The sequence below is a fragment of the Haliotis rufescens genome, unplaced genomic scaffold, assembly GCF_023055435.1.
Source record: "Haliotis rufescens isolate VD_foot unplaced genomic scaffold, xgHalRufe1.0.p SCAF_39, whole genome shotgun sequence".
NCBI lineage: Eukaryota > Metazoa > Mollusca > Gastropoda > Lepetellida > Haliotidae > Haliotis > Haliotis rufescens.
Window position 1 is genome coordinate 568288 of NW_025964101.1, and position 7922 is coordinate 576209.

Consider the following 7922-nt stretch of genomic DNA (forward strand, 5'->3'; position numbering starts at 1 on the left):
GGGTTAAGTGGATGGAGTGGTGGTTTTATGTTAGTGGATGGAGTGGTGGCTTTATGTAGGTCGGTTAAGTGGGTGGAGCGGTGGTTTTATGTAGGTGGGTTAAGTGGGTGGAGTGGCTGCTTTATGTAGGTGGGTTAAGTGGTGGTTTTATGTAGGTGCCTTAATGCATGTGTTGTGGTGGTTTTATGAAGGTGGCTTAAGAGGGTGGAGTGGTGGTTTTATGTAGGTGGGTTAAGTGGGTGGAGTGGTGGTTTTATGTAGGTGGGTTAAGTGGGTGGAGTGGTGAAAGTATGTAGGTGGGTTAAGTGGGTGGAGTGGTGGTTTTATGTAGGTTGGTTAAGTGGGGGAAGTGGTGGTTTTATGTAGGTGGGTTAAGTGGGTGGAGTGGTGGTTTTATGTAGGTGGGTTAAGTGGGTGGAGTGGTGAAAGTATGTAGGTGGGTTAAGTGGGTGGAGATGTGGTTTTATGTAGGTGGGTTAAGTGGGTGAAGTGGTGGTTTTATGTAGGTGGGTTAAGTGGGTGGAGTGGTGAAAGTATGTAGGTGGGTTAAGTTGGTGGAGTGGTGGTTTTATGTAGGTTGGTTAAGTGGGTGGTGTGGTGGTTTTATGTAGGTGGGTTAAGTGGGTGGAGTGGTGGTTTTATGTAGGTTGGTTAAGTGGGTGGAGTGGTGGTTTTATGTAGGTGGGTTAAGTGGGTGGAGTGGTGGTTTTATGTTAGTGGATGGAGTGGTGGCTTTATGTAGGTCGGTTAAGTGGGTGGAGCGGTGGTTTTATGTAGGTGGGTTAAGTGGGTGGAGTGGCTGCTTTATGTAGGTGGGTTAAGTGGTGGTTTTATGTAGGTGCCTTAATGCATGTGTTGTGGTGGTTTTATGAAGGTGGCTTAAGAGGGTGGAGTGGTGGTTTTATGTAGGTGGGTTAAGTGGGTGGAGTGGTGGTTTTATGTAGGTGGGTTAAGTGGGTGGAGTGGTGAAAGTATGTAGGTGGGTTAAGTGGGTGGAGTGGTGGTTTTATGTAGGTTGGTTAAGTGGGGGAAGTGGTGGTTTTATGTAGGTGGGTTAAGTGGGTGGAGTGGTGGTTTTATGTAGGTGGGTTAAGTGGGTGGAGTGGTGAAAGTATGTAGGTGGGTTAAGTGGGTGGAGATGTGGTTTTATGTAGGTGGGTTAAGTGGGTGAAGTGGTGGTTTTATGTAGGTGGGTTAAGTGGGTGGAGTGGTGAAAGTATGTAGGTGGGTTAAGTTGGTGGAGTGGTGGTTTTATGTAGGTTGGTTAAGTGGGTGGTGTGGTGGTTTTATGTAGGTGGGTTAAGTGGGTGGAGTGGTGGTTTTATGTAGGTTGGTTAAGTGGGTGGAGTGGTGGTTTTATGTAGGTGGGTTAAGTGGGTGGAGTGGTGAAAGTATGTAGGTGGGTTAAGTGGGTGGAGATGTGGTTTTATGTAGGTGGGTTAAGTGGGTGAAGTGGTGGTTTTATGTAGGTGGGTTAAGTGGGTGGAGTGGTGAAAGTATGTAGGTGGGTTAAGTTGGTGGAGTGGTGGTTTTATGTAGGTTGGTTAAGTGGGTGGTGTGGTGGTTTTATGTAGGTGGGTTAAGTGGGTGGAGTGGTGGTTTTATGTAGGTTGGTTAAGTGGGTGGTGTGGTGGTTTTATGTAGGTGGGTTAAGTGGGTGGAGTGGTGAAAGTATGTAGGTTGGTTAAGTGGGTGGAGTGGTGGTTTTATGTAGGTTGGTTAAGTGGGTGAAGTGGTGGTTTTATGTAGGTGGGTTAAGTGGGTGGAGTGGTGAAAGTATGTAGGTGGGTTAAGTGGGTGGAGTGGTGGGTTTATGTAGGTTGGTTAAGTGGGTGGAGTGGTGGTTTTATGTAGGTGGGTTAAGTGGGTGGAGTGGTGAAAGTATGTAGGTGGGTAGAGTGGTGGTTTTATGTAGGTTGGTTAAGTGGGTGAAGTGGTGGTTTTATGTAGGTGGGTTAAGTGGGTGGAGTGGTGAAAGTATGTAGGTGGGTTAAGTGGGTGTAGTGGTGGTTTTATGTAGGTGGGTTAAGTGGGTGGAGTGGTGGTTTTATGTAGGTGGGTTAAGTGGGTGATGTGGTGGTTTTATGTAAGTGGGTGGAATGGTGGCTTTATGTAAGTGGGTGGAGTGGTGGTTTTATGTAGGTGGGTTAAGTGGGTGGAGTGGTGGTTTTATGTAGGTGGGTTAAGTAGGTGGAGTGGTGAAAGTATGTAGGTGGGTTAAGTGGGTTGAATGGTGGTTTTATGTAGGTGGGTTAAATAGGTGGAGTGGTGTTTTATGTAGATGGGTTAAGTGGGTGGAGTGGTGGTTTTATGAAGGTGGGTGACGTGGTGGTTTTATGTAGGTGGGTAAAGTAGGTGGAGTGGTGGTTTTATGTAGGTGAGTTAAGTAGGTGGAGTGGTGGTTTTATGTAGGTTGGTGGAGTGGTGGCTTTATGTAGGTGGGTTAAGTGGATGGAGTGGTGTTTTTATGCAGGTGGGTTAAGTGGAAGGAAGGGTGGTTTTATGTAGGTGGCTTAAGTGGGTGGAGTGGTGGTTTTATGTAGGTGGGTTAAGTGGGTGGAGTGGTGGTTTTATGTAGGTGGGTTAAGTAGGTGGAGTGGTGAAAGTATGTAGGTGGGTTAAGTGGGTGGAATGGTGGTTTTATGTAGGTGGGTTAAATAGGTGGAGTGGTGTTTTATGTAGATGGGTTAAGTGGGTGGAGTGGTGGTTTTATGAAGGTGGGTGACGTGGTGTTTTATGTAGGTGGGTAAAGTAGGTGGAGTGGTGGTTTTATGTAGGTGAGTTAAGTAGGTGGAGTGGTGGTTTTATGTAGGTTGGTGGAGTGGTGGCTTTATGTAGGTGGGTTAAGTGGATGGAGTGGTGTTTTTATGCAGGTGGGTTAAGTGGAAGGAAGGGTGGTTTTATGTAGGTGGCTTAAGTGGGTGGAGTGGTGGTTTTATGTAGGTGGGTTGAGTAGTGGTTTTATGTAGGTGGGTTACGTAGGTGGAGTGGTGGTTTTATGTAGGTGGGTTAAGTTGCATGTATTACTGTGTATCTCTTGCCTGCTGTCTGACCTTAATGGTACCTTAATGGTACAGTGACTACATTTAGCATTGATATTTAGGAAGTCAAAACAAAGTATTCAGATTCATTGGATTAGTTGATGGTTGACATATATATGACAATGCTTAGATTGGTTTCCCCATGAAGGAGTTTCGTTGTCAGTGTAAAAACTAGGTGGATTCATGATTCTATATAGTTAGATTAAGGTGGTTGATGATTCAGACAAGTAGGTGAATGGAATAATTATTCAGTTGGCATTAGCAGTTGGGTTAGCAGTGCTATGTTTAGTAGTTGGGTGAATGGATCTATTTAGTGGTTAAGCTGCGGAATGGTGTCTGTGCAGGTAACTTTCAATCGTAAGAGTTTGGATGAGCGGCTCAAGTTAGGTTGGTTTAGTGGATGGTTGGGTAGATGGACTGATGATTGTCTCTTCATAAAGGTCTTCTCCCTCTCTCCTGCCTCACTTAGGTTTATGAATGTCTCTAAATTGTAACCTTTGCTGTAAATATTAATGTACAATTGGAAGTAGAATGATATAAACAGTAATGTCATCTTTTAGGATCTGAGATCTAAAACAGAATAAACAAGATTTCCTTAAAAAACACTTTTCTGTTCTGTTATGAAATCATCCAGCTCAAAGGGCTGGGATGAATATGTGCAAACACAAGTGTAATCGGATCTGTGGTCCTTTGACGTAAATGTTGTTATCATTACGTTCACCCAATATATATGTCATTATTCACATATATATGGCTCATCTGATATCCTGTGGGCTGCATCTGAGACATCTTCAATTTCTGTTAACACAGTCTCCCTCTACCATTCCTCCGGCTTGATTTATAAAACCTAATGCAGGATGCACATTATACCCCTCATGATACCGTGACAACAAATTTATCTTGCTGACGTGTTTCATTCTGCCTTTGTAAAAGTATTAAATAAATTGAAAATCTACAGAAAGGAGCTGTTCAAGTGAGCTGAATTATAACTTGTGCTGTGTCACATGACTTTCTTTGACTTCTTGCAGATTTTTTATTTGTAACGGGGTATGAGTGATGTATTCTCCCTCTCAGAAATCCATGTGCAGCCTGTTTTCCTTGTAGCTGGGTATAAGGGATTTATTCTCCCTCTCAGAAATCCATGTGCAGCCTGTTTTCCTCGTAGCTGGGTATGAGGGATTTATTCTCCCTCTCAGAAATCCATGTGCAGCCTGTTTTCCTCGTAGCTGGGTATAAGGGATTTATTCACCCTCTCAGAAATCCATGTGCAGCCTGTTTTCCTCTTAGCTGGGTATAAGGGATTTATTCTCCCTCTCAGAAACCCATGTGCAGCCTGTTTTCCTTGTAGCTGGGTTTCTGGAATTTATTCTCCCTCTCAGAAATCCATGTGCAGCCTGGTTTCCTTGTAGCTGGGTATAAGGGATTTATTCTCCCTCTCAGAAATCCATGTGCAGCCTGTTTTCCTCGTAGCTGGGTATATGGGATTTATTCTCCCTCTCAGAAATCCATGTGCAGCCGGGTTTCCTCTTAGCTGGGTGTTTGGGATAAATTCTCCTACTCAGAAATCCAAGTGCAGCCTGATTTCTTTGGGTGAGACATTGTCAAAAAATTAAAACAGATTCAAAATTAATATTTGATTGAGCGGAGGTTAGCTTGTGCTATATCACATGGCTTTCATTGACTCGGAAAAAGCGTGCTGCCTTTTGCTTAGAAGCAAGGTATAAGGGATTTATTCTGAATCTCAGAAAGCCACGTGCACCATGACTTGCTCTTGGCGATGTATAAGGGATTTATTCGCCCGCTGAGAAATTTATTTCCATACAAGGCGGGATACATTGTATTTTATCAAGGTCACATGAACCAATCAGATCTCGTCATTCTGGCATGGAGGTATGATAAAATATTTTGTCAAAATCACATGAACCAATCAGATCTCATCATTCTGACATAGATGCAAGATAAAACTCAACGAACCTTTGCAATAGTTTTCTTTTGAAGGTGTTTTTCTGCTGGCTTGCATATTTAAAAAACATATTCCTACCAATAAGGGTAGCTATTAGTCTGGCTGAATTTCAACAGACTGAAGCCACTTTAGTTTCACAATTCACAAATATGCATGACACTTATTGAACATGTAACCAGTATCTAATATTTTACCTCCCATGCTGAATATTTCATACCTTCACCATCTTTCTTTCCTTCTCCCTCTACAATGCCCTTCCCTTCTTTCTTCCTCTACAATGCCCTTCCCTTCCTTCTCCCTCTACAATACCTTTCCCTTCCTTTTCTCTCTACAATGCTATTTCCATCCTTCTCCCTCTACAATGTCCTTCCGTTCCTTCTCCCTCTACAATACCCTTCCCTTCCTTCTCCCTCTACAATGCCTTTCCCTTCCTTCTCCCTCTACAATGCCTTTCCCTTCCTTCTCCCTCTACAATGCCATTTTCATCCTTCTCCCTCTACAATGCCATTCCCTTCCTTCTCCCTCTACAATGCCCTTCCCTTCCTTTTCTCTCTACAATGCCCTTCCCTTCCTTCTCCCTCTACAATGCCCTTCCCTTCCTTCTCCCTCTACAATGCCCTTCCCTTCCTTCTCCCTCTACAATGCCCTTCCCTTCCTTCTCCCTCTACAACATCCTTCCTTCTCCCTCTACAATGCCCTTCCCTTCCTTCTCCCTCTACAATGCCCTTCCCTTCCTTCTCCCTCTACAATGCCATTTCCTTCCTTCTCCCTCTACTAGGCCATTCCCTTCCCTTCTCCCTCTAAAATATCCTTCCCTTTCCATCTACAATACCCTTCCCTTCCTTCTTCCTCTACAATGACATTCCTTTCCTTCTCCCCTACAATGCCTTTTCCTTCCTTCTCCCTCTACAATGCCATTCCCTTCCTTCTCCCTCTACAATGCCCTTCCCTTCCTTCTTCCTCTCCAATGCCATTCACTCCCTTCTCCCTCTACAATGCAATTCCCTTCCTTCTTTCTCTACAATGCCCTTCCCTTCCTTCTCCCTCTACAATGCCATTTTCTCCCTTCTCCCTCTACAATGCCATTCCCTTCCTTCTCCCTCTACAATGCCCTTCCCTTCCTTCTTCCTCTCCAATGCCATTCACTCCCTTCTCCCTCTACAATGCATTTCCCTTCCTGCTTTCTCTACAATGCCCTTCCTTCTCCCTCTACAAGGCCCTTTCCTTCCTTCTCCCCCTACAATGCTCTTCCTTCTCCCTCTACAATACCCTTCCTTCTCCCTCTACAATGCCCTTCCCTTCCTTCTCCTTCTTCAAGGCCATTCCCTTCCTTCTCCCTCTACAATGCCTCCCCTTCCTTCTCCCTCTACAATGCCCTTCCCTTCCTTCTCCTTCTTCAAGGCCATTCCCTTCCTTCTCCCTCTTCCATACCCATCCCTTCCTCCTCCTCTACCATACCCATCCCTTCCTCCTCCTCCACCATACCCATCCTCCTCTTCCTATTACATACCCATCCCTTCGTCCTCCTTCCCCTATACCATACCCATCCATTCCTCCTCCGCTACCATATCCATCACTTCCTCCTCCTCTACCATACCCATCCCTTCCTCCTCCTCCTCCTCTACTATACCCATCCCTTCTTCTTCCTCTTCTATAGCAATCCCTTTACCCCCTTCTACCATACCCATTCCTTCCTGCTCCATCTCCTCTACCATACCCATCCCTTCCTTTTCCTCTTCCATAACAACCCCTTCACCCCCTTCGACCATACCCATACCTTCCTCCTCCATCTCCTCTACCATACCCATTCCTTCTACCTCCTCTACCATACCCATCCCTTCCCCCCCCCCCCCTCCTCTACCATACCCATCCCTTCCTGTTCCTCTTCCATAGAAATCCCTTCCCCCTTCTACCATACCCATCCCTTCCTCCTCTTCTACCATATCCTTCACTTCCTCCTCGTCTACCATACCCATCCCTTCCTCCTCAACCATACCCATCCCTTCCTGTTCTTCTTCCATAATAATTCCTTCGACCCCTTCTACCATACCCATTCCTTCCTGTCCCATCTCCTCTATCATACCCAACCCTTCCTCCTTCACTTACATACCCATCACTTCCTATTCCGCTACCATATCCTTCACTTCCTCCACGTCTCCCATACCCATCTCTTCCTCCTCAACCATACCCATCCCTTCCTCCTCCTAATCTACCATAACCATCCCTTCCTGTTCCTCTTCCATAGCAATCCCTTCACCACCTTCTACCATACCCATTCCTTCCTCCCCCATCTCCTCTACCATACCCATCCCTTCATCCTCCTAATCCATACCCACCCCTTCAATCCCCTGTACCATACCCATCCCTTCCTCTTCCATAACAATCTCTTTACCCCCTTCTACCATACCCATTCCTTCCTGCTCCATCTCTACCATACCCATCACTTCCTCCTGTTCCATACCCATTCCTTCCTCCTCCTCCTCTACCATACCAATCCCTTCTTCCTCCTCTACCATACCCATCCCTACACCCTCCTCTACCAGAGCTATCCCTTCCCCCTCTACCATACCCATACCTTCTTCCTCCTCCTCTACCATCTCATCCATTCCTTTTCCTCTTCCAAAGAAATCCCTTCGCCCCTTCGACCATACCCATTCCTTCCTGCTTCCATACCCATCCCTTCACCCTTTTCTACCATACCCATCCCTTCCTCCTACTCCTCTACCATACCAATCCCTTCCTCCTCCTCTACCACACCAATCCCTTCCTCTTCCTCTTCGATACCCATCCCTTCATCCTCCTCTTCCATACCCATCCCTTCTTCCTCCTATACCATACCTATCCTCCTCTTCCTATTACATACCCATCCCTTCCACCTACTCCCCATAAACATACCAATCTTTTCCTCCTCCGCTACC